This window comes from Desmodus rotundus, chromosome 5 (assembly GCF_022682495.2).
Source record: "Desmodus rotundus isolate HL8 chromosome 5, HLdesRot8A.1, whole genome shotgun sequence".
Lineage (NCBI taxonomy): Eukaryota > Metazoa > Chordata > Mammalia > Chiroptera > Phyllostomidae > Desmodus > Desmodus rotundus.
The window spans coordinates 165,027,830-165,054,443 of record NC_071391.1 but is presented as its reverse complement, the minus strand read 5'-3'; the positions used below and the strand labels follow the sequence as shown (position 1 = coordinate 165,054,443).

Below are 26,614 nucleotides of genomic sequence, written 5' to 3'. Positions count from 1 at the left end.
ACACTAACCGTGAGACCGAGAGAGCAGAAATAGAATAGAACATGTGTATCTGTACCCTCTTCTCCTCGAGCTCCGAGCCCTCCCATTTCTGTGCTGCCTCCATCTTTGGGAAGGGCGGCTGCCTGTCCCCGTCTGCACTGGGACCCCAAGCCTTCGCACCACCCCTCCGCATCCGGGGTAGCGGCGTCCCGAGGGCTTCCTGCGATGTCTGAATGGAAACCGTTCACTCCGATCTGATTCAACTTCCTAGAAATGAAACATGAAAGTGGGTGAGAGCTAGAGAGCTCTCTGCTCTCCGATGCAAATGTATGCAAATTTCTTCATATTAGAATCATTGTCTGGTTGTCATCCTCGCACGGGGCACATCAAAGCCATATGACCTGATTTTTGCACCTGCTGTTTAATTAAATTTACAAGGCAGACACACTCTCTGCTCCCGGTGATACACAAACCCGTTTTTCCAGCCATGGCTTCTGATTTACAAGGTAGCTGACAGCCTCGCTGCACCGCCGAGAGCTGCCCAGTGCTCTTTGTTAGCCTGAGGATGGGAAAGGGATGGTGTGGCCGTCATTTGGGCGGACAAATTCACAGAAATATTCAAAGTTGTTTCCCTCCCCCATCCAAGCCCCAGTTTTCGTTGTAAAGGTTTGAGGGAAATGTGAATTAGAGTATTTAGTGCCGGGGGAAGGGGTAGCATTTTTGCTCTTATTGATTTTGCTTCATTTTCGCGAAGGCGGCAGAGCTCCATGCTTCTCTGGTCCGATGTGTCCAGTTGCTCCGTGGGGGAACGAGCCGGGAGTCCCGGCTGCAGGGGGGCCGTGTGTGTGGCCGAGGACAGGCGGATGCTGGCGGCTGTCGTGAGCTCTGTTTGCCAGAAGCTGCTTATTGTGTCAGAAGGACATCTGTGAGATCGCCCCCCGGCTTCTGCAGACAAGCAGTGCCTACTCTCCGAACTGTGTGCGTCTCTCCGAGCCGGGGGAAGAAGAGAGCAAGGCCTGCCTCTGCCTGGTTGGGGATAGGTTATCGTTCGTCCGTTCCTTACAAACTGGTGCCCACATGTGGACTGGATTTTCCTGAGGGATGATGGCTCAGAGAGGAAATCCAAGGGAAACACATTCCGAGGAGGGGAAGGCAGGTGAAAAACACACACTTCTTTGTATTTTTCTGCTAAGTCCCTGAGCCCCAGGTCTTAAGTCTAATGCCTTTTCAAGGATTGCAGAGAAAATAATTTAATGAAAATAATGTTTTGTTTGTTTTCACCCATCTGCTGTGAAATCCTGAAGGTTCTCATAAAGCACAGTTTTCATGAAATACGGGCAATGCTGTCTTCTGATAAAAGGATGTGAACTTCCACTGGCCGGCCCATAGGTGGCGCCACGCCTTCACCGAACCCGAGGACGTCGCCCGCAAGCTTGGAACCAGTCACACAAATCCAAGCCGGAGCTGCTGAGCCATATGGGTTGCGTCCCAGGCCTGCCCAAGAATAACTTTGAAGAAATTTTGTTTTCTGGCAATACAGATGCGAACACACCACAGAACCTTTAAAAAGAATAAATACGTAGATGGTTCAGAATAATTTCCCCTGCGCCCCCAAATTAAGATCCCGCCCCAAGAATAACACAAGCGAAGCTCCGTGATTCAGCTTTGGGGGGAGGAACCATTTGGTGGCCGTGGTACTCTCAAGAAGTATCTGTCAGTTAGTTTTATTTACCGATATTTTACTATTTCAGCCTCGAACGCAGAGCAAAGAGCAAATCCCTCTTCACATGAGCTGCTCTTCCATCAATAAATACTATTGAGACACAGGGCTCTCTGTACAAAAGTTCATTGCCTGAACCGAGAGTGCTCAGCGGCTCTGTTCTTTAGTATGAGACGTGGTCAGAGCGTCCGCCTTTGAGAACCAAATGCACGTCTTACAAGAGGCTTCGTTCTGCCAGCGGGGACGCACCATCACCCTGAAATAGACGGCACAGCGTTTCTGAAAAACAGGGTTTACAAAGCTGTACGTTTTCACTAACAGGCGCAGCGATAGCTTTAAGTTAAGCAAGCCCTTCACCTGAGAACATAGGTCTCGTTGAAGCAATGATGTTCACAGAGGACTTTGAACCCTGGCTGCGCTGGTGTGTGTGGGGCGTGGTCCTGGCAGAAGGCCATCCTGGCCGGTGGCCCTGCCTGGGAGCGGCTGGCCTGCACAGAAAGGCAAGCGTAGCTTGGCCGGTGGCTGCAGAAGAATCGTGACTCATAAGTGCCGGGTCCCCTTGACTAATGCGATGCTTACGCAACAGGAAGGCTCTGGGGAGGGCTTAGGATAAAATAAGCTCTCACACGTACTCTTTTCTTGCCTTAAAGAAGGGGGAGAAGGGCAGCCATGTTAGTTCCTCTTTATCATGAAAGCCGGCACTCCTCGTCCACTTTGCGGCCCCGAAGATGTTCCCAGCAGCTGGGCGGGCTGGGGGAGGTCACCCCTACTGTGTGGCAGCACGCACACAAGGATTCCTGCAGAGAAAACACACTGAACAGCGACCCAGAAGGCAGAATCAAACTAGTGAACTGTATTGTTTATCTTTCAATATCTTTTCAAATGCCAAGGGAAAAGGGAAACCAAGATGCCTGCTCTGTGCCGGGTGTGGTGTCCATCACTGGTTCCTGTTCACGGACGTGTACGTGCGTGTGTTATTCATCTACAACAATAGTGTATACACACAATACCACCTCCGTGGCACTGAGGAAGGTCTGTCACCCTGAGTCCCACGGCAGAGATGCCCCGGGTAAAGCACGTTGAACTCCCACACACTGACCTTAACCACTGAGAATGTGTCTTCCTCCGTTTCAGGTCTGTGGGCAGCACAGAGCCTGAACCGTCCAAAGGGTCATTACCTGCTCGTTGTCGCGGCCGTCATTTCAGTTGTATTGATACATTGTGTGTTGACCGGTCAAGGGCATGGTGTGACCCCAGGAGCGGACCACCAGGGCGGGTGTCTGGACAGGAGCTGACGTGGAGACCGAGGCCCGCTGCTCGTACGGGGCCCACGATGGCATCCCTCACACAGGGGTGACAGTAACAACGCAAACTGTCCTTAGCTTTTCTCGTCATCAACTCCTTCATTTGCTTAATGACGCTAAAGTGATCTCCACAGAGTCACAGAGTTGGGAGGACTCAGGAAGGGCGGCTGTCCCAGGACACGGCCCTGGGAACATTGCATGGCATCACTCAACAGTCAGCACCGCCCAGGGGCGCCATGGCCAGTCCCCTGATGAGCATGTGGGTGCCCTTCAGTGCCCCCCGCCTTTGATGCAGTGTCGTGGTATTAACTGCTCCTCAGCTCCCGTACCTATCGGCCTTCTTATGGGCCCCTCGGCCCCCTGCACCGGACCAGCCCACCCCCACCATCATCCCCTTGCAGGTCCAGCTACAGGACCATCTCCCAGTCCCCAAGGACCATGCTGTCTCACCCTGTTGGCCATGCTGTTCCCTCAAATGAGCTCTCTCTGGGGAACATTCATTCCTCTGTTTCACAGGCTGGGCCTGAGCTAGGAAATTCTGGAAACTGTCCCTGTCACAGCCAACTGCGGGGCTGGGCTGGAGCCCCGGTGCAGGTGATGAAGGAGCAGGGCCCGTGAGGGGTCTGCAGGAAGGCTCGTAGGTGCCAGCCACAGGCTGAGCTGTGAAGGGGACGTGGGGGTTGAGGGGCCAAAAGCGGGGAGGAGCCCACGTCGCCCACGTGGCCCTGTGTCGTAGGTTTCCGTTGCTCTCGGTAGAAGGGAACCTTCCTGCTGGCCCACCTTGCTGATTTCCCAAAAGTCGCTGTGCGGACTAATTACATGACTGAGCAAATACAAACGCCTGCTATTTTAACCGAACGCCGACACATTCAGCAGGTGCAACACATCTCATTAAAATGAACTTTGAGTTCAAGGCTCCGTTGCCACGAGTCCTGTCTGAGGACCCACTGTGCCCTGGCCGGGCTGCCACGGAGCCCGCTGCCCGGGTAACCCAGCCAAACTCTGCTTTGGAAAGGCTTTTTAAAACTAAAACTAAAACTAAATGAAACGATTATCTGTATCACGTCTCCAGATCAGTCCTAGCGCCGAGGGCTGTGGCAAAACAGAATTCTCCTTCTACCGTGTATCTCGGAATGTTCCTCTTATTCAAAACCATCGGGGGAACTCAGTGCATTTTACCATCACTATTTTGTCTCCACAGAACGCTCTTCTCTCCCTAACCTACTCTCCCGGGGAACCCGTCTTTACCGAGAAAATCGGCCCCACTCTGAAGTAGGAAAACAAGCAGCAGATGGACTTGGCTTTGCAGTCTGAGCGCGGCCCCTCCCGATTTCAGCCGTTCCCTCCCTTCTGCCCTGTGCCAGGTGTCTCTGCAGAGAACTGGGGAGGCCGAGGTCACAGATCTTAAATCCCACTCCTCCACCCCACCCCTGCTGATCCAAGTGGCCCCTGGGAGCCGGGAGACACCAGCAGGTCCTAGGCCAGGCGGTGCTTGCTGGCCAGGCCCAGAGCATTCCGAGGCCCCTTGTCCTGCCCGTCTTTCCCCTCCACCGGCTGCCGCTGGGATCTTACTTCGGAGAGGTGTAAACGTGCCGGCCGGTCAGAGGAAACCACACGTCTTTCTGTACACGTAGCAGCAGAATTCTCTGAGCAGAGAAGGGACCTCCTGCCAGCGCGTCCATGCGGGGCCCCGGCCATCTGCATTCTGAGGGACACTTGGGTCCCCCTCCTGCGGAGCCCGGGCTGCAGCCCTCTGAACTCTGCCGGGCTCTCGGTTCCTCACGGCGCCACTTCCCTAGGCGTGTTGGTGGCAGCCACTCCTCCCCCTGGCTTCCCCCAGTTCAGCCCCAAAGCCTTGATAGGGCTGAAACTTCCTCCTGCAGATGATGAGAGTGGGGTCTGCTGCAAAGCCAGATGGAAGCCACCCCACTTCTTCCTGAGAGGAGTGGCTCTGGAGGCCAGACAACTCGGGGAGAACTGCAGTGCTGGGGCTCGGTGCTGGGGCTCGGCAGTGGAGCAGGGCGCTGGCTCCGGGGTCAGACCATCTGTCATTCCAGGTATCGGGACAGCATCTGAAACGGTTGGGTTAGTTCAGGGTCATCTGTTGATGAGGCAGGCTCTGGAGTGAGAGAGAAATTGTGAGAATGTGACATATAACACATACAGTCAGTGTTGGGAGCCATTATTCCTGCTCAACCCCCACCCAGGGCTGTCTCCAGCCTCAGGGAGGCGCCTGGTGGGGCAGTGGGACCTGGACCCTGGACTGCCTGCCTTTGCCCCAGGCCGCTGTGGTGGCCCGCTGGAGGTGTGGCCTCAGCAGGCCTGTGTGGACTTGGATGGAAGACGGCAGGTGTAAGACATAATGGTGCCTTTGGCCTGCAAATGACGTTCTGAAGCAAGCCCCTGACCTGGGCCAACACACGCCAGTGCGCGGGGTTTACAAAGAGCTGTGATGCAGCTTCACTTCGGATAAAGCAGCTGCCCTGCGCTCATAAAGCCAGTGGGGTGGTGGAGGGTGGTGCTGAGACCCCAGAGGAGGGCTACGGACCACTGCTCAGAGTTCAGAGGAGGGAGGGCGTCTCTGAGCTCCAGCGGTCAGGGCAGGGACAAGCCCAAGGGCAGCATTTGCCCAGAGACAGAGGGACAGGTTCCTAGCAGCGGAGCTGGGGCCCTTGGCTCTGCCTCCCCAAATCCTTGGAGCCGAGAGGGGACCGGGGCCGCAGCCATAGCTGCCTCGTTTTCAAGTGCAAGTGCTTGCAGGTTCAGCTAACGAGCTTTCCTGCCGCGGACGGTGGGGAGCCAGTGCCTCTGCCCTGGCCCCAAGCCCGAGTTATTTTTCTTTTAAGTCAAGAGACAGGCCGACCCACATCAGGTGGAGGCCTGGACGCCACGCACAGCCTCACGCTGGAGAACATCTTTGCCTCGGGTGACAGATGGCCCATCACAGTTTATCCCCAGAACTCTGGCCCCAGCGATGCTGCACATACGACACCCTCACTGCCGGCACTCTGTCATCCCTTCCCGAGACTGTGGGACGGGACCCGTGCCAGGGCAGCTCCGGAGCGGCGGCACGGGAGCAAAGAGCGCAGCGTGGACTCCTGGGCGAACTGCTCGCTCTCCCGCCCGCCAGCGCCAGCGAGTCGTTGGGCAGCGCTCCTCAGCCAGCACCACCGTGTTCTGCATCCGCACTTGGTCTTGACGTGGTTTCCAGTTGACTCGAGTCCCGGCGTGCTTCGTGTTGACTTGAAATCTCAGCAAAGCATGACTCTGTTTGCTGAGTGTGGCTGAACGGGAAGGAGGTGTGTGTGGGGGTGCGTGCAGGTTTGGAAGGGGGCAGTCCCTATTTTTGGGTGATTCTGCGTGTCAGGTTTGTATCCTCCACTCTGTTGTTTATTGTGCCTTGTTCATTTTTATTTTTTGCTTTGTTTTGCTCCTTGTAACATAGCAGCTGAGAGCGGTGTCAATTTTAAGACTCCAGAATCCTGTCTTTGGTGTAGACTTGCAGAAAAGAATTCAAGTCGTTGGCTGCGGAAGTTGTTACCGTGCAAGAAAACCACTCAAAACGCTTCTTCTTTCCCCCTCCTAGTGACAAAAGTCCCAAGTCTAGTGCGTTCCAGTTGAAACACCTTCTTTCCCAGACTGTCTCTCAGCCTGGAGTCTCTGTGTGACAAAGTCCTGACTGGTGGGACACGAACGAACGTGTGTCTCTGTGACCTTGGGGCTACGCCTGAGGATGGAGGGAAAGCCGTTCTCTCCTTCCTCCGTCCTGTCCCCGGATGGGAAGGACCTGCCCTGACCACCAGGCCATGCGAGGCTTTGCTCTGATTGCAATGGGTTCCTCAGAACTTCTCGGTGACATGTCATTATCTGCCCTGACTTTGTCTTGCTCCGTAGTGTCATCAATGTTATCTGCAAGGGGAATGGTTGACAGAGAGAATTCCAATCAATCCATTAACAAAACTAGTCCCAAAGGCTGCAGAGTTCAAGGTCTTGTCAGGCTGCTGTCCCTCCTTAGACGACCCGCGCCTGGGGCCACCATCTGAAAACCGGGTAACTTTTCCTCCACCCAGTCTGCGTTCTTGAGCATTGATTTGAAACATGGAGCCTCCAAACATCCTCTGCTGGGAAGGGTGGACTCTCATGTCTGTGGCCGGGAACGGCCGACCTCGGGTCCACTGGTGTGGACCAGGGGGTTCCCACGGATGCGTGCCAGGGGCCGTTCACCACGCTTACCCGGCAACCTTAGCCTGCGCCTTAGCCAGGCTGGATGCCTGCCTCCGCTGTGCATCTTTGTCACCCAAATGGGCGCCCCGTCATAAAACGGCACGATGTCTCCACTTATAATTTCACTGGGGGTAATTCGGTGAGCCTCTGAGGCAACCCACTTGTCCGTCCTTCGCTTCAGAGCAAAAGACAGACCCCTTCCTGGTGTTCGATGACCTGTCTGTATTAGCTGGCGTGATAAATATTCTGAAAGGAATTCAGGTTCAAAAATAGCTTCATTGAAGGGGGCCGTTCAGGAGAATTTAGCTCCCCACTTCCAACTCTTCTTTTTAAAATCAAAAAAAGAATCGTCGTTAACTATGGAGGACTGCTTTCTTCTGAATAGGCAGTTCTAAATACACAGCAGGTGGCTCCGCCAGCCTTGTGTTCCTCTACGTCCGGCTGACGGTGGTCACCTGGGCCCTCTGACGGAGGACAGGCTTCGCCCTCCCACGATACCCCCCACCCACCCGAAGTGGAAAGCTTTGCCGGCGAGTAGAGTTGTTAGTATAAGCGTCCCTTGTAAGGTCTCTTCCCCCAACTCCTGGGTTCCCCCCTGTTTACACTCATGTAAGAGCTACGCGGGTACAGACTTACTGGGGCTCTTCTGCTTAAATTAGACCCTAACGCGAACGGGGTAGCTGCAAGATCACAGAATCTGAAACGAAGTTTAATCTATAAAGTAGGAATAATAATAATAATAATAGTCCAATTGAATAAGATTCCAGTAAAAAGAACTTAGAACCACGCATGCAGCCAGCAATCCATCATCATCATCATCATCACATCCCCACCTTCATCACCGCAGTGTGAACCTCATCATCGCCCCCATCGCTCGCCCCCACCGAAATCAGCAGCAGCAGCAGCACCCGCATCACCATCACCACCGTGAGGATGAAGGAAGCGTCGACTGCAAATCGCTGTGTGGATCAGGAAGCCCCATGCGAATGGGACCGGTGCCACCCAACTCCGTCACAGGTCATACTCTCCCCAGCACTGAATGACACCATTTCTATTTCCAAATCAGGCACTGAAATCCCTCCCATCGAACTGTGGAAACTGCTCACGCACCTTGTGTCTTATTTGCAGAGAGTAACCAGACAGGAGGAGATGCATAAAAAACCTCCTCTGTCATCATTATTGGAAAGAAACACTTTAATTTCTCTGTAAAATGTGCCTCTGTTAGCAAGTCACAAATCTGGTTCACCTAGTGAATTCAAAATTAGGAAATGAAACTTGTCAGAAAAAAAATCCCTAACGTGTTCAAAGGAGTAAAGAAATATTAGGGTGTCTGTCATATGAGCAACCCCATGTTTTCAGCAATCAGGAGAACATTGTTCTTGGTTTCGCTTTGCTAACCAAGCCTCTGATAAACTTCATCCATCCTCTCTACTCCCGTGTCCGCCTCTGTAAACCCAGGAGAGTGGAGACAAATAACCGCAGGGCTGTAGCCAGCTCCACTGTTACACAATCCTATCGTTCTGTGAAACGTGCTAACAGTTTGTAACCTCCGGCAGAATCACCTGTGTCCTAATGCCATAGTAACCCAGGTGCACTTCCCCACAATTACATCAGAGAGTGCGCAAACAATGCCCAGCCAACAGAGCTGGAGCTCGACCCAACAGGTGGCTTTATCAAGATGATTCTATTGTAGATTCTGCATTTAAAGCTACAGGTACTATAAAAATAAAAGCAGGGGGAAAGGCAACCCCTCTAGAGAGCCAATGACCTATGAAGGCAAGGATGAAATGCCGTTACCACCCAGAATAAATTCTGCAGTATCTATCTCAACTTCATCTGGGGTGTTAGGGTTGGGAAGCAAAGAAGGATGCTTTTAAAATAAAATCAAGCCAAAGACTCCATGCTCCTGACCCGTCCCAGCTCCAGGCCTGCCCCTGAGACGCGGGTGGATGGAGTGACTGCTGCTACTCCGTCTGAGCTGGAACGACCAACCGCAGCGCTCCTCCAGGCACCTGCTGCCTTGAGTGACGCGAAAGGCTCATCACTGAAGAGCAGCAAAAACATGCATTATGCGCTTGTTGGTTCCAAATATATGTACTTTTAATGTCTGAGTTCAGTCTATGTAACGGCCTGCCAGGGAAGAAAATCAGATTACATACCATACACAGAAACCTCAAAAAGTACTGATTAGAGAAAGCAAACTAGGAAGCGGGGTGGACTTGCGGAAGGAACCGTGAAAAGGCGTGGCTGTGCCTGGGAAGGACTCATTACCATAGTGCTGTTCTCAGAGAAGTAAAACACATCAATACATATTTTAAGGAAAGTAGGACGTACTCGAGCAAATTCCACAAAGTTCTTAGTCGGCACCTTCGAAAATGATCTCCTTTATGTCTGTTGAAAGCAAATGCAAAGTGATTTATTGGCCTGGCACTTGATGATTTGTGAGGCTGTATAAATCACCCATTGAAGGGTAATTGTCTCAAGTGGCAACATATTTGTGTTTGGTAAAGCAAGTTGGGAGTTTGGGAGAAATTCATTAGCTCCAGGAGAAACTAAAATCCGGTCGACGAGGGACACATTAACGTGGTTCCGAAGCTCCGCTCCTGTAATGAAGCATCCACGGGGCCGCGGCGTGACTGCGAGGCTCGGAAGAAGGATGTGCACGGCTGTGAGTTTGACCGAGACTTTAAAGGACCGTGCTGACGACTCTCTCACACTCACTAATCAAATGGGTTTCCTTCAAAGTTACATTTTACTGGGGTTTAAACACAATATTCTGTGACCCTAAATGATTCTCCTAATTAATTTCTGCTCCAAGCTGCGTCGAACAACACACACCCAGGCACTTGTCCTTTGCAATGAGGTAGAGAGAGCCTTTGCCATTTGCAGGGTCCATCCCACCCAGAAGATCTGCCCTGTGAATGGAAAATGCACCCTGACCTATCTGAGCTTTCCGCAAGCACTGAGCGCGTTGAATGCTCAGGAGAATCTTACGAGTCTGAGTGAATTTACGTCATCGGCTGATCTGGAAGATTGGTCTTCCAGGGGCCCAAGAGAAGACAGCGTCTCTTTGCTGCTATGCACACCGTGTGTGCGCATGGGCAAGAACGCCCCGTGCCGGGACCTGCAGGGCGCTGCGGACCAGCCGAGCTACGGCAGGGGGGCCTCGGGCTTGCCCTTCCGCTACTTCTTCCATCTGGAAAGAGATCTTCTCTGTTGTCACAATTCCAGCTAGCCTTCGAAAGCATTGAGGACATCGTGAAGGGAGGGAAAAGGAAACCCTTAGCTCAGCGGGAGATATTTGTCCTCTGCCTGTCGATCACAGCACCCACACGTAGAACGCTTAACTCCTCTGTTGGTGGAAGCAAGGAGCTGGGCGCCCAACCAGGAGAGAGCCTGGGGGGAGGAGGAGGAGGAGGTTCCAGCAGAATCTGGGTCCATGTCGTGGAAGTCGTTACGGGTCTGGAAGCTTGGTTCTGTTCTGGGTGAGATAGAAGCCATTGGGCTGTTTTGAGCAGGGAGGCGATCGGACCTGACTTAAGTTTTAAGGAGATCGCTCACTGTGTGGAGACAAGGACAAGGGCCAAGCAAGAGGTGGAGGCGTTGGGACCAGAGCGTGTGGAGGTGGAGGCGGCTGCGTATTGTGGAATCCCGGCTGGGTGCGTTTTCAGAGACGGGACATCCTGACAGAAGGAATGAATTCTGGAAGAAATAAAGGATCAAGGTAACTTCTAGGCTTTTGGTTCAAGCAACTGGAAGAATAGAGTTGCAGCAAGCAGGGCGGGGGATGACCGCAGGTGGAACAGGTTTTGGGATTTGGATATGTTAAAAGTTAGAGAAGGAACTGGAACTATGGAACGGGCCGTCGAGTAGATGAGTCTGGAATGCTAATGAGACACATGGGCCTGTTGCATACATTGGAGAGTAGTCTACCTTTTGATTGACATTAAAGACCTCAGAGTGGCCGAGCTCGTTAAGGCACAGGGGTGGAGACAAAGGATTAAGGATTGAGGGCTGAGGCCTGGGCATTCAGTGACTGAGAGATTGGGGAGATGGAGTGTACCCTGAGAAGGAGCGCCCAGTAAGGAGGCAGGAAAACCACTGCAGTGCGGTGTCCCGGAGACTCGGTACAAATCTGCCCCAGGAGGAGCCACGGTAACTGCACCAGGGCTCTGGATGAGCCGAGGTCGAGAAGCAACCTGTGGACATGTCAGCACAGAGGGCATCAGTGTCCTTTACAGTACACATTTCCGTGGAGTGGTGAGACCAGATGCTGCGTGGCGTGGGGCCCCAAGAGGCAGAGAGCTCCAGCATCGAGGAGAGTGTCAGACTTACCCTGGGCGGGGTTTACCGAGCTATCGTGTGTGGTCTTGTTCATGCAGGGCGGAGAGTTCTGTTGTGTTGAAGGCCCACAGTGGACATCAAGGCAGCATGTGGAGAAAACCTTTTCAGTAAGTACTTCTCCGTACACGAGCAGACAAGAGGAAGAAGTTTGATCGACAGCAGATTTTCTTTCTGTTTATAAATTGGGAAAAAATGATATAGATTTGTATCAGTGGGAATGATGTGGCAGGGAAATACGGTGAGGGAAGAGGAGGAGGGGAAGAGCGCAAGTGGCTGTCCTTGGACAGGACAGGTGACAGCAGTGTGCAAGTGGAGAGGTTGCCTTAATGAGGGACTTGGGAAGATCTCACCCACAGGAATGAGAAGGAGGCCAGAGGACGAGACTCAGCCACAGGTTGCTTGGTGGACTTGGTGCCCGAAGCCTTGGAAATGCTCCTCTGGTAGCTGCACTTGTATCAGTAAAAGGCTAAGCAAAGTCAGCAGTTGACAGTGAGCATGAAAACCAAGGCCTTGGGGGCATGAGGAGAACAGAGCGTTTATGCAACAGTCATCTAAAAGCAGAGGACTGCAGAGACTAGGAAAACACGCTGTCGTGGCCAGACAGCAAAAATGGGTCCACGTGAAATTCTTGGTATGAATTTCCACTTGACTGTGCGCTTTTCTTCAAAAGTGTTTCGATGTGGGAGTGTGGGGCACAGAGTAGGTAGTGGGCTCAGCTGACCCAGGCTGTGGGTTTGCCAGACCAGGGCGATGAGACAAGAAGGGCGAGGGGCTGATGACGAATGAATGCAAGGGGTCCCCTGTAGGGACCAATCACGGAATTGTAGACGGTGAGGAGAGAAGGACACCAAGCCAAGGGGCTGGAGGAGGCTAGAAAAATGATAGGGTCCTCAGGTGGGGTCACGCTGGGACGAAAGGACTGGCGGTACTACGATACCAGAGGACATGAGCCGGGAAGATGAGAGGCAGTGGCCCAGGAATGGGGACCCTGAAACTGGCTATGCAGGACTTGTGTCATTAATGGCACGTTCTTGGGTGTAAGTATAGGAGTGGGCAGCTGGGTCCTGTGGACACAGGACCATTGAATTACAGGAGGTCTAGGAACTGATTTGCCTGGGTTTTGAGAGAATCATCTCCAAATCACCAAAAGTTGAGCTGAAGGTGTCGTGGGAGAGTGTGGTACTGGATGAGGAGCCAAAACCTTCAAGGAATGAAGCATACCCAGCCTATGAACTTGACCCTACTTTTTGAAGTGTGCGGCAAATACTCTTTATTACTTCCTTCTTTTGAAACTGAATCCATTTCGGTTTTATTTTTTATTTTTTCCATCACAGTTTACATTCAATGTATTAGGGGTTAGGCATCATGGTTAGACCATCATATACTTGATGCTATTTCTTAAATCTGCTTTGCTTTCCCTCTCACCTGCCTCCGACTCAGCCGTCTCTCCATCCCAGGGTGCTGTGTGCAGCTGCCTCCTACCCGGATTTGGTCTGCGTGCACCCGGACGCTCCCTCCCTACGTCCCCGTCCCGGAGCCGTTGAGGGGCTGACCTCACAAGCAGGTCTGATCTGGTCACCCTACTGTTTGGTCACGTGTTACTGATGCCCACCGCCTGTGGGAGGTGGCTCAGCTCCTCAGCCCGGAACAGGAGGCCTTCCGGGACCTGCAGGAGCCCTGCCTTCTCATCTTCCTCCCTGGGACTTTGCCTGTTAGCAGCAGAGAGCCGCTCGTGCGCTTCCGCTGCTTGCACCTTCTCGGTGACAGGATCTCGCTGTTCCCCCGGTGGGCCTGCCCCCCTCCTTCATCGCTGTGCTCAAGCCTCTGTGCAGCCCAATCGGCTCACCCTTTGTGTCCCCGCTCAAGAACACCATTTTCTAGCAGGCTTTCGGGGCTCGAGTGCGTGGCATGTGGCACCATGGGTGGGAAGATTTGTAGAATGGAGGAAAAGCTGAATAGCGGACCTTTCTGCAGCTTTGGGGAATTTGGAACCCACAGCAGTGAGACCCTTCCAGCCACCTTCACGTGTGTCTCCTCTTTGAAAGCCAGTGAAAAGGCGTGAGAGCCAAACAGAGTTATAAATGCTCTCCTTAGTCTGGAGCAAGCCAGCAACGCACAGCCTGAACGTTCAAACAGGTCACCTACCCGTTCAGGGCCACTCCAGTGTCCACACGGCACCGGGTCCCGCCCTGTTGCAGGGTCTGGGCACGCACTGCGTCTGCACAGTGAGGTAAGGAGTTGGCCCCGGAACTCCATCAGCCTCATGCTGGATTCCTCTGGGTTTTGTCACCAGACTTCTCTTGCGGTTCTCCACGTGCCCTTTCATGCCCCAGCACAAGCTCCCTATCTTGGCATCTTGAATCGCATCAGCCACTTTTATTCATGTCACCAGCAGGGACACTGAGGCACGTGTGAGTCTGGCGACTTGCCTAAGTCACACAGCAATGCACGGCGTCAGCCGATGACTCTGGGCTCCCACCCCCACGCTTCCTCTGACTGCACGCTTCCCCGGAGCTGTGTTCTAGACCGTCTTTGGTTTTAACCACTTGACCTTTCACTTTCTTTTAAAAGATGAAGCTCATTCCTCCTCCATGGTGTTCTTCAGGTGTATCTTTCCCAGAGAGGTTTTCTCCCTCCTTCCCAGTGGAGAGGCATCAGCCTGTGTTGTGGTATTATTATTTAAATGTTTATAGTCTGCCATTTTCCGCACACCGAGTCCCCGGCAGCGTGGAGTCAGACCGCCTCACACAGGTAGCGTCTGCTCCATCTGCTCCGTGCCTTGCTGCCGGCAGGCCCCTATATGGTGTGGCAGCTGACGGTCCATCTGGTCTCAGGTGTAGCCCCAGGTACAGCAGATTGCAGCCTGCCAGTCTGCGGGCCCGGAGGCGTGAGTGCTGCCAGGAGGCACACGTCGGAGTGAGGTGGCCACCGCTGTGCCAGAATCCGAGGGCAGAAGGTGTTCTTGGCCTCCGGCAGGGTCTGGCCTTCCAGGACTGGTTGGGGACCAAGAAGCCATACTGAATTGCAAATGTCAGTGCCAAAGCCACGTCCAGAAAACTTACTCCTCTCTTTACCTGCTCTCAGCTCCAATGAGTCAGGCGAAGGGTTCAGACGGATTGGCCAGGACGCCAGGAAGTGTAGGTGAGCAGAAGGGATGTCTCCACATCTCAGAGTGGGATATGCTGAGTTCGGTCTTCTCTTCAAATGTGGTGTTTTGTTTGAGGTGTGTGGTCTTTGCTTCAGGTCTAAGAAGACAGTATTCCTAAAGAAAATGTAGGAATTTAGAGTTCTTCAATTTCAGGCTGGTAAAGTAATTTTAGTACTTTAATAAAATGTACACAAATATGAGTTGTGCTCATTAATCCTTGAAAGAAAAGAATTCCATCTGCATGTTAAAATTTTGGATCAGCTGCAGCGAAGGGTACAGAAAGAAATACTCACGTGATTTCCCACATGCGCTGGGCCCGCCCCTGCCTGCCCCTGGGGGACCTCTGGCTCTCCCAGTGCTCAGCTCTGCTGAGGGTGCCACGGTGGGGCCTCTGGTCACTGAGATCCCTTACTGGGGATGCTAAACAGTGTCCGACTTCGCCATGACGTGTAAACCTCGGAGTTTTCTAAGCTGTTTTAAAAAGTCATCCATGATGCCTGAGGACATTTTATAATGGAGCTTCCAAGGGGACTCGAGGAACCGCATCATATCCTTGGTGTGGAACTGGCTATTCTTTTTCAGGGTGCTTTAGAAGTCAGGGGATTCCCCAGGCAAAGGACACATTCGTGCATAGCTGCTTGCGAGCCTTGAAAAATGGACAAATCCCAGAACTTTAGGGAGCCCTCATATGTCTGTATCACAAGTGTATGGAAGAGTATATCTTATTCCCTAGCACCCGTAAATTCCTGTAGTTTCGTGGGGACAGACGCATTTGCGTTATGAAAGCACAGTCCAAACTTGACCAGTAGCCAATATCCGGGGCTCGTAGAGGAACATTGGAACTGCCTCACTTCCTGTACTCCTCAGTGGACAGAGAAGAGGTGCATTAAACCACCCGAATATTTAGTGGTGACATAACGGGAGGGTTGAACTCAGGGAACAAGAATCGTGCTGAGAACATTGTGCCGGGGATGTGCCTGTCAGGAGGGGTGGGCGTAGTCTCTATAGTCGTAAACAGTGCAGAATTCTGAAGCTATAGTCATAAACGAAGCAAACCATACGAGAGAGCATTGTATAGAAATAGAATAGTCACCGCTTTTCTAACGGTCCCTCGAGCAAGAGATGGGGAAACGGGCTCAGAGACGAGGGCTCAGAGACGACACTTGACTTGTCTGCGTGACCAGCCAGCAGGGCAGTGGGGACGTGAAGCCAGGTCTGCCTCTCACACCTGAGGTCTCCCCCACCGCGCACACAGCCTGTCTCCCCTGCCAGAGACGGACAGAGCTAACCTGTCCATGTCACGAAGAAAGGAAGGGCCCTGGTGGCCCATCAGGGCCCTCCGATGAGCAGCGGATGCCTGAGACCGCTGGTTGGACGCGAGTCACCCACCAAGGGAGAAGCCTTTACAGAAAACTGAAGTAGAACTTAAAAAAGTATCACATGGGTTGTGAAGCTAGTTTTTAAAATGAATAGCCTACTGTCAAACATAATTAAAACGATTGGGTATGGCTCTGCCTCTCCATCACTCCATCCGTCCTAACTAGGCACTGAGGAGGACCGCAGGCATCAGCGGGGACGGGGCGTCCTGGATGAGGCCCCAGGAGACTCTGGTCACAGAGGTGGACACCGCCTGTTTCGTGAGCAGGACTTGTCTGGGGTCAGAGTGAACTTCCCGTGTCAAGTGCTCAGCCTCTGGGTCCCCGGCCCCTCCTGTACACTGGAAGCTGGTCACTCTGGACACTCCACTTCTTTGTGCCTCTGGGCGCCCTTCGGCTCTGCTCTGGGACTCCGGGAAAGGACGACTCAGACTCCTGCACAGGTGCCCCCTTGTGTCCCCTCCGGGGCTTCTCCTGGACCCTGCCTGCACACTGCACAGGGGGAGAAGTGTTGTCCTCTCTGCTGGCCCTGCAGGCTGGTGAGACAGTGACAGAGGTCTGGGGACACATGCAGAACCTGAGGACGAGGCAGACAAGGGGGTAGGAGCAAAGTGACAAATGCCTGCAATGTCGAGACTGAATGCTAATGTGAACGGCACACCTGAGATGGTCACGACCTGCCCGGTCAACACAGGCCCATCCGTTCTAACAAACGCACCTTCCAGTGGGGGCTGTGAAAGGACAGTGGGAGAGGTGGTGTGTCTGCGGGGACAGGGAGTGCACGGGACATCTCGGTGCCTTCCCCTCGATTTCACTGTGCACCTAACATGCTCTAAGGTTATCGTCTTCAAACAAAACTCACCCAGGAGTCATTATATAGTCCCAGCTTTTGAATCTGTTTGTAGGAGGAACTGGGCTAAACAGCAGATCGGTGGTTTTGTGGATATTACTGAGGTTAAATGGGAATTAAGATTAAATAGGAATAAAGAAAGAAAAGAAATGAAGATTAAACAGAAGGCTGTAACCCTGGGTAAGGAGGTTCCTGATGTATGAAAACACACTGAGGCTGCCTGGGGACTGGCCTTGAAGGAGCGAATTCAAAATGGGTTAGATAACTCATTTTAAATGTCAACTTGCCAACGTGGCCAGGTGGGCATTACACTTCTTCTTCTGTTCAAAATATCTCGCAATGTGGCACGAGATCATCCTAGACACAGGACACATCCAGGTGAGAACTTCCTGTTGTCCCGGGAGTCGGGTGGGTGAGGTCCTGCAGGCTGTTGTGAGGTCAGGAATCTGCAGGGCGTCGCTCCTCCCTGTTCCCTGCATTCGACCTCGGAGAACTCCGGTTTCACACCCTCCAGCCAACCAGTTACTTGTGAACTTTCATGTGCCCCTGCTGCGTGCAACCCCCAGTGGTAATAGTCCTTACAGTACCCCAAATATAGCATCTGCTTCGCAAGGAGTGCGTGTTTGAAACCCATCTGAAAATGCATGCATTTGCCTTTGCTTTCTGCTGCCGGTGTTCACATGGTGGGTATTCCAGCCCACTTCATGCGGGGGGTCCTCATATAAGGAGGCGTGGGGGACACCATTCACTCAGAGTCTCTCCTGCAGACCCTGCTGCTTTGCAGTTCCACACTGTCGCTGAGTCCGGCCATGGCCAAGGCTCCGTCGGCTTTGACACGCTGTGAACAGCAGAGATGCTGGCTGTTCGGGGAGCTGATGTGGCCGCTCCGTCCCTTCAAACGTGGGGTTCGGCCCCAGCAGTGTTAGCAGAGCTTTGTAGACAGGGACGGGTAGGTGATCCTACATGGGGGGTGTGCCGGAAGAGGCTGCAGCCTGGGGCCTGGGCTCATGGTCCCAGGTAACGTTGGCTTCGGCAGGAGTCCTCAGCAAGGACAGTTGGTGTCTCTTCTCATACCTGTTGGAGAGCAGCAGAGTGGGGGCTGGACATGAAGGGGAAATTCTGGACTGGGAACAAAAAGGGGAAAGAGAGGAGGAGCTCGTGGGGAAAGTGAGACCTGAAGAAAGGAACACACAGGGGCTCCATCCTCTCAGAAACCACGTCCAGGCTCAGGAGGAAGACTTTCCTTTTCCCCGGGCAGGCGCCCAGGGGCCTGCACGCACGGAGGTGTGGCTCTGTGGACCTTGTTGTGGTTTGCCTGTGCCTTTCCTGACCTCCTGGTCAAGGCTCCCGTTCTTGGATCGAGGAGAGAAGTCACCCACTCACCCCATCCAAGGCCAGGCCTTTCTCCGGGCGGGCCGTCCTGTCTCCCAGAGCTGCTTCCCACGCCTGGTGTGGGTCGCCCTCTGTTCGCCCTGGAATCCAGTCCAGGCGGGCACAGCTGTGCACCACGTGGGTGCTGGGGTGTCGAGCTGGGACTTCAACACAGGTGTTCTGACTGGAGAGCGCGCTCTCGCAGATGCGTGGTTCAGGTCGCCCATGTGAAGGAGAGCCCAGGCACTGAACAGGACCCAAGGGGACAGGGACGGAGCCCTGTGCAATGTGTACTTCAGCATAGGAAAACCCGGGATGCAAAGGGCACTTTACAGAAGTCCCAACTGGAACGGTAAAAGCAACCCCAAAGCAAGAGCCACAGGTGGAACGAGACTTGTAAAAGAAGGTGTATTCATGTGTCAAATATTATTTTCATAATCGAGGCAAATCAACAATCCAATTTAAGGAACTCAAGAGGAGAGTGCTGAAAATGAAAGGAGATAGATGTTTTACCATGTGCCTTTGTAACTCCCTCGAGCTCTTCCTCGAGGTTTCCTGCGGGGACATGAACAGGCACAGGAGCAGCAGCCGTCCCTTGTATCTTCTACTGGATGGTGAGCCCAGGACCCCAGGAGGCCTGTGGTCCACGTGTGCATAGCTCCCCCAGGGGCCAGCTGTCCCTGCCACACCCTGGGGCGCACACGTGGGCACGCACACACACGGGCCCTCACCTGGCACGGTGCCTGCCCCCAAACAGGTGCTCGGTAAACTTTAAAGGGAGGGAATTACTCATCTCACGAATGCTGTGGAGCAGTTTCCTGGGAGAGCACTATGCCGGTGTTTGCACATTGAGGTGAGACGTTTGCCTTCAAGGGAACGAGGGGCGTTTCCTGTTTGTACATTTCAGCGCCATGTGAGAGGTACACAGCAGAAGGGGGTCCCAAGGGAGAGGTAGCTAAGCCTGCTCAGACAGACCAGAGAGCCTGTGCAGATGAAGCCCCCTCGTTACATTCTAGCACCTACAATTGAAAATTTTCAGGTAGACCAGGGGCCGATGTCATCCAATTGCGGACACACAATATAGAACCTCCCCCACTGTATCCCCAGGGCTAACAGATTGCTTCTGCTCCACACTAACCTCCGCCCCTGGAGGTCAGGGACCGTGTGGCCTCCAGCCATCTCCTCTGCCCAGAACTCAGAGCAGTGCCCGGCAAACAGCTGGTGCTCAGCAAATGCTCGCTGGAATAGGCAGCAGCCAAGGAATGGCCCCAAAGAGACTGTCAAATTGCTCCTAGCTCATTTGAAATACCTGGCATTTCACCCAATCTCCCCACATATGGCTTATCTACAGTTGGGGGTAAAAAATCAAAAAAGTGTGCTTAAGTTCCTTAAATTTCCAAGAAGAGAGCAGATGGTGATTTGAAATAGTTATGGGAGGAAATTAATGGGAAAGAAGACAATGGCAGGAAAAATCAGCACTTTCTCTGCGGGCATAAACCGGGTGAGGCCGTCAGAGGGGCCGCTGCACTGGGGACCCGCCCTCTCGCTGCAGGCAGCCCACAAGCTGTCGCCAAGGGCTGTGTGACACTCAGTGACACTCACACCAACTGGCAAAGAGACTGTGACAAGCAGGCCTATTTTAAGTGGCAGTTGAATTCATGTCAAGAAAAGAAAAAGGTTGGGGGGTGAGAGAAGGAAAGAGAGGGAAGCTTTTAAGGGGGCCGAGCCATGAAGAGCCCTGGCAAAATGTCCTGGACAGCCCGCTGCTCCTTGCCGGGACCTGGCAGGGAAGGAGGGGGACACGCCCCATCCAGGGGCTGCTGGGGGACGCCCCGCTCCTCCGGGGATTGGTCCACAGCCTCACACTCAGCATGGGCGGGGCCGGAGAACAGGGACGTTCCTTGGTCCTGGGGTGCTGTGAGGCCTCAGAGGTGCCCCGAGCAACTCGGCAACCCTCAGCCCTTGGCCACTTTCACACACTGGACAGGGACAGTCACTGCCCCACAGCTGTGTGCGTGCGTGTATGCACGTAACTACGTGCACCATGTGTGTGCGTGTTTGCAGGGGAGAGGCGGTGGGGAAGGCAGAGATGAGGCTCTGTGGACAGCTTATGTTGACTGAGCCCTGAGTGGGGATCGGGGCTTGGGGTGAGGTTTAAAAATCTTACTTTTCCCTAGTCTGGAGAAATTCCAAAAGTTCAGGCAAGGAAACAGTACACAAAAATAACACATAAAAGTTAAATGTATGTGTAGTGTATTTCAGAGATGTGTCAGAAAGAAATACGTAACCCTGTCCTCGGCTCACACCACGTTGGATAGTTCTGAATTTTTTCAAGCACCCTGACAACCTGGGAGCCGCAGAGCAGCACGTGGGATGGTGAGCCAGGGTCATCCCCAGCCTTCCCCATTCCAGCCTGCTCAGTAGGCACGGGAAGCCTCCTGGGAAAGCCTTGGTTTGCAGGAGGGTGGGCAGGACAGAAGCAGCGGCACATGGCAAGGGGTCCCTCTTCGGGACGTCAGGCTGTCTTGGCTTCCCGTCACAGTTTCCGAAGTGGCCTGAGCCCCTCTTGGAGCCTGGGGTTCAGCCCGGAGGGGAAACAGGCCAACTGGGCAGGACAGTGAGTACCGGACAGACGTCATTTCCGGGCGTGTCTGTGTGGGGGGCCACACCAGCAGCAGGAGAAGCAGGAGACGGAGTCAAGAAGTTGGCCCTATTAATGCAGGCGAGTCTCACGCCCTCTGTCAAGGACCCGGACAGAATGAGAAAGGGAAGGAAGGGTGGCTCCTCTTACCGAGCTGAGACATGGGTCTCCTCTGGCCCTCAGACCCCTCGGGGGCCAGGACTCAGCCCAGGACTCACACCAGCAGCGCCCCTGGTTCTCAGGCCATAGGACGGGGTGAATCACACCGGCTCCCCAGGGTCACCAGCCACAGGGCACAGGTCATGGGACATTTTAGCCTCTAATTGTGTCACCCAATTCCTATAATGAATCTTTTTTTTTTAATATATTTATTGATTATGCTATTACAGTTGTCCCATTTCCCACCCCCCCCACTCCACTCCATCCTGCCCACCCCCCTCCCTCCCACATTCCCCCCCTATAGTTCATGTCCATAGGTCATACTTATAAGTTCTTTGGCTTCTACATTTCCTACACTATTTTTACCCTCCCCCTGTCTATTTTCCACCTATCATCTATGCTACTTATTCTCTGTACCTTTACCCCCCTCTCCCCCTCCCACTCCCTTAATGACAACCCTCATGTTCTAGTTGTTTGCCTAGTTTGCTCTCGTTTTTGTTTTATGTGTGGCCGTTAATAACTGTGAGTTTGCTGTCATTTTTACTGTTCCTATTGTTGATCTTCTTTTTCTTAGGTAACTCCCTTTAACATTTCATATAATAAGGGCTTGGTGATGATGAGCTTCTTTAACTTGACCTTATCTGAGAAGCACTTTATCTTCCCTTCCATTCTAAGTGATAGCTTTGCTGGATACAGTAATCTTGGATGTAGGTCCTTGCATTTAGTCTTGGGTAATGTAATTATGATGTGCCTTGGCGTGTTCCTCCTTGGGTCCAGCTTCTTTGGGACTCTCTGAGCTTCCTGGACTTCCCGGAAGACTATTTCCTTTGCCAGATTAGGGAAGTTCTCCTTCATTATTTGTTCAAATAAGTTTTCAATTTTTTGTTCTTCCTCTTCTCCTTCTGGCACCCCTATAATTCGGATGTTGGAACGTTTCAAGGCGTCTGGGAGGTTCCTAAGCCTCTCCTCATTTTTCCAAGTTCTTGTTTCTTTATTCTTTTCTGGTTGGATGTTTCTTTCTTCCTTCTGGTCCACACCGTTGATTTGAGTCCCAGTTTCCTTCTCATCACTATTGGTTCTCTGTACATTTTCCTTTGTTTCTCTTAGCATAGGCTTCATTTTTTCATCTGTTTTTCGAATAGATTCAACCAAGTCTGTGAGCATATTGATAACCAGTGCTTTGAACTGTGCATCCGATAGGTTGGCTATCTCTTCGTCGCTTAGTTGTATTTTTTCTGGAGCTTTGAAGTGTGCTGTCATTTGGGCCATTTTTTTTTTTTTTTTGTCTTGGCGCGTCTGTTACTTTAAGGGGCGGAGCCTTAGGTGTTCACCGGGGTGGGGTAATGCTGGTCGCTGCGCTGTGACGCTGTACAAGGGGGAGGGGCCGAGTGGGAGCAATGGCGCCTGCCTCACTCTCCTCCGGATTTTAATCTTTCACTCCGCTACCCACAATCAAACTGGGCCACTCTGGTGCTGGTTCCCGAGTAAGTGGGCCTGTGCACACTCTAGGCCCCTGTGGGTCTCTCCAACGACCTCTCCTGTGAGGCTGGGAGTCTCTCCTGCTGCCGCCCCAACCCCCAGGGGCGTTTTCAATCAGAGGTTTGAGGCTTTATTTCCCTGAGCTGGAGCCCTGGGTTACTCCGTCTGCTTCGCTCCCTGCCGTTTGTCCGGATCTGTGCGCGAATGTGGTGCCGAGGGGTGCTACCCGCTGCTCTGCCTGCCCCGTTCTCCGCCACTCTGAGTCCGGCCCTCTGGGTTTATCTGTGCGAATGGGGGGCTGCAGGGTCTGCTAGTGCTCAGACTGCCTGCACCATTTGTCCCACACTCCGCCAGTCTCAGTCCCGCCACAGCCAAGCGAGTCCTCTCCACCCCGGTGCCCGTCTCCGCCCCTCCTACCAGTCTGGATGAATGTTTATTTTCTATTTCCTTGGTGTCAGTCCCCCTTGCTGTTCGATTCTCTGTCAGTTCTGGTTGTGCGAGGAGGCGCAGTGTGTCTACCTACGCCGCCATCTTGGTTCTCCCTATAATGAATCTTTTTCTATATATCTGTACCCATATATTGAGATCTATAATGTCTGTAATAGCTATTATAGCTGTTCTATCTCTACCTGCACCTCCAGCTCCACCTGCACCTGCTCCTGCAGCTCCACTCTCATCCCCATGCCCCTCTCTGTCTCATTTGTCTGTATGCCACATGGGTCCTGTTTCCCAGCGAGCAAAGCCAGGGTGGCCGTCGCCTCCCCGACCCAGCCTCGGGCTGCCTCCCTCGACCCTCTCCAGCTGCCTGTGCTCCTTGGCTTCCAAGATCCCTGGTCCTTCATGTTCATTTGAGGAGGGGCACTGGTTAGTAAAACTGAGTGCCGCACGACGCTCAGCCCCCAGCCCCGCTGCCCCTGAGCGCAGGACTGAAGCCTCCCGTGAGATATTTAGATGCTCCGAGTGTCGCCTAGCCCCTCGACTTCATTTCCTCTGAATTGCTGCCGTCAGTGCTTTCGTTTCTTTCCAGCTCCCCAGGAGAGGAAGGAGCAAGGGGAACTGGGAGGCGGGGGCCAGGAGCAGGCGCTTCGTAGGAGGGAGGGTGGCCTGTCCCTCCTCTGGGTCTGTTTGGACGGGGTATTTGCAACACCCGTCCTGGCCGGCAGAGTGCGCATCTAAGTTCTGCTTTGGAGGGCAGACACGGGACCAGGCCCCCCGTGCCCGTTCACAGCTTAGGGAGACAGATACATTTTTCAAGGAAAGGGCCCCCACGAGATCATCCAGACGTAATCCCCCCCTTCACGTTTGCATTGAGAATGAGCCCAAACGCGGAGGTAGCCCATGAGGCTGGAGGCATCTCCTCGTTATTGATTTTTTAAGTGTGTTCACTACGCAGCTCCTGAATCCATTACAGAGAGCAAATACATATTTAAATATTTATTATTATCCGAGACTGTGGTCATACACTTCCTTACCCGCCCACTCCCATCTGCTCCGTGATTGACGGAGCAGATGGGAGTCGCACCCGGTTCTAGAAGCCAGAAGACAGGGCTCTGCGCATTCCTTCCCCGAAGGGAACCAGGGAGCCGGGGAGGGGAGAGTGCATGTCTTCCTGTTGCCTCTCTTAGGCCTCCCTCCGGAGCAGCATGGAGGCCGTAGAGGTTAATGCCGTGCCAGAGGACGCCACAAGGGGAACCGTGACAGTTGGGTCACTGGGCCTTCCCCAGGTGTCTGCTCCGCTTGGCAGCACAGTCCTCACAGCGCTCTCCCAAGGAGAAACCCTGTCACTACCCTATATCCCCTGCCTCCCTCCATCCCCCGAGGTAACTCATTCATCCAGTTCTGAGCGCTTCCACGTCTACCGTGTGGCCTGACTGTACCCACTCCAGCTCCGCGGCCCGACCTCCAGCTCTCTCCCCTGCTCCCCCAACACTCTGATTTTCTGTAATACAAGCAGAGGAAAGCAGAAGGGGCCTGGAGGCATGGAGGGTGGGCATGGAAAGGCTTGGACGTGCGGGGAAGACAACGTAGTCGTGGGGCACAGGCAGTGCGTGCCTGCTTTTATACCCATCCTGCAAGGCAGGCTGGACACACCGCCGTGGGCTGACCAGAGCCGTCGGAGGTTTGTTGGGACGACAGGAATCACATGACTGCGTCTCTGTCATGGAGAGATGACTCCCTGAGGGAGCAGAGAGAGGGGTGGAGAGGGGAGAGTATTCACAAGGTCAGCTGAGCCATGCCCAGAAGCCGAGCTACGTGAGTGCAGGTGTGTTCAGAGAGCAGGTGATGCAGGACAGGGTCCCCCTTACGGTGGAGTCCCGGGGGGAGGGAAAGCAACACAGAAGAGGGAGGGTGACGTCCAGCGTCCCCACCTGAATGATGGGACAGAGATGAAGGCAACACAGGTGCTGGGGGAGGAGAGGGAAAGGAAATGGAGAAATGATGAGCAGTTTCAACACGGTCGGGATTGAATTACTCAGGGATTCTCCAACCGAAAGAGCGAGTGAGCAACCGATAATTAATCTAATGCAAGTTTTATTGATTAAGAAGTAGTCATCTCATCTACTAAAGTTAAAAACGTACATAACTTTTACCCAGGAAACCTACCTTTAGTCATCCTACCTGTCAAGAAATACACTCACATGTGCAGAAGAAATGCAGGCCGGTTTTATTGAAGCATGGTAACAGAATAGAAAATTAGAAATAATTTTATTGTACATGCACAGAGGAATGAGTAAGTAAAAGGTAAAATTCGGGCCCTGGCTGGGTGGCCCCGATGGCTGGAGCATCGTCCCGTACACCAGACTTCGCGGGTTCAATGTCCAGCCGGGGCGTGTGCGGGAGGTGCGTGATCGACGCTTCTCTCTCTCACTTGATGTTTCTCTGTCTCTGTCTCTCTCTCCTTTTTTCTCTAAATTCAATAAGCATCTCCTCAGGTGGGGATTTTAAAGGTTTAATTAAACATAAATAAATAAATGGCGCCTATTAACGAGACGAAATGGAGCACAATGAAGGGAGACGGTGGGCTGGTGAGTGTTTTACAGTAAGATATCGGGTTGGGCGGGGAAGTTCTGGTTTGTAGCCTTTTTTGATTTCAGTGACAGAAATATTCCCTCCATGGCCGATTTCTACCCACCGAGGTGACTCCCCCGAACGTGGAATTAAACGAAGATGCACAACCGAGGCTTCCACCAGCCAGCGTGAGCCCGCTCCGCACATGCCTGGGAACGAAGTACGTCTTTTTATATCAACATAGGGGATCCTCAAAATAGCAATGTTAAGTGAAAAATGCAAGTTGCAGGGTGATGATTTTAGTGTGATGACATTCCAGGGAACTAGGCTCAGAGGAGAGCGAGAGGTCGGCGTCCCCACGGTGGGATCTTTACCAGAGGGACCGGAGAGTGTCCTTCGCCTCTCTCTTCCTCTCTACCGTGTGAGGACACTGTGGGAGGTCGCCATCTGCACCCCAGGAAAAGGGTCCTCACCAAACACCAATGCTGAGAACACCTTCCTCTTGGGCTTGCAGCCTACAGAACTGTGAGAAATACGTCCTTTTGTTTAAGCTGTTCGATCTATGGTAATTTGTTGAGGCGAGACCAGTGGATAATGTTACACAGAGAGGAGTGAGGAACATCCAAAGCCAAACTCTGAAGACCTACAGGTCAGCACACTCTAATTAATGGCGTTGATGTCTTCATAAAGTTCGACCCTCTGGAGCAAGGAGCAGTAGGTTTATTTTCTTTTAGGGGGTACATACGGTTTGTCTCTTACATACAAATGATCGCGCAATTAGAGGAAGTTACCCTGCAGACCAGCAAGTCTGAACATTTGCTCAGAAGACACCGGGATCGTCCCTTTCACAAGAGGAGTGAAGATCCAGCCACTTAGGTAGCACGGGGCGGACCTAACGCAGCAGAGACAGGGCTGCCTCCCCCTCCTTATGGCCAATGATGGTGGAAGGGCTAGAAAGAAAGAAATTGGCTTACGGAGGGGAAAACGCACAAGGAGATATTTCGACGCAT

The 26,614-nt window shown here is 53.0% G+C and overlaps 1 long non-coding RNA gene across 2 annotated transcripts; it reads right to left on the bottom strand.

Moving 5' to 3' along the window:
- Positions 1-91: 91 nt before the first annotated feature.
- On the bottom strand, positions 92-4,739 carry LOC123478932 (uncharacterized). 2 transcript variants are annotated; one of them, XR_008427035.1, is made up of 4 exons: positions 4,576-4,739; positions 2,332-2,496; positions 1,712-1,955; positions 92-1,539 (listed from the first exon to the last, which is right to left on the bottom strand). It is a non-coding gene; the product is annotated as an uncharacterized lncRNA (long non-coding RNA). The 2 variants fall into 2 exon arrangements; XR_006654354.2 differs by having other exon boundaries at positions 92-1,955.
- Between the last annotated feature and the right edge of the window lie 21,875 nt (positions 4,740-26,614).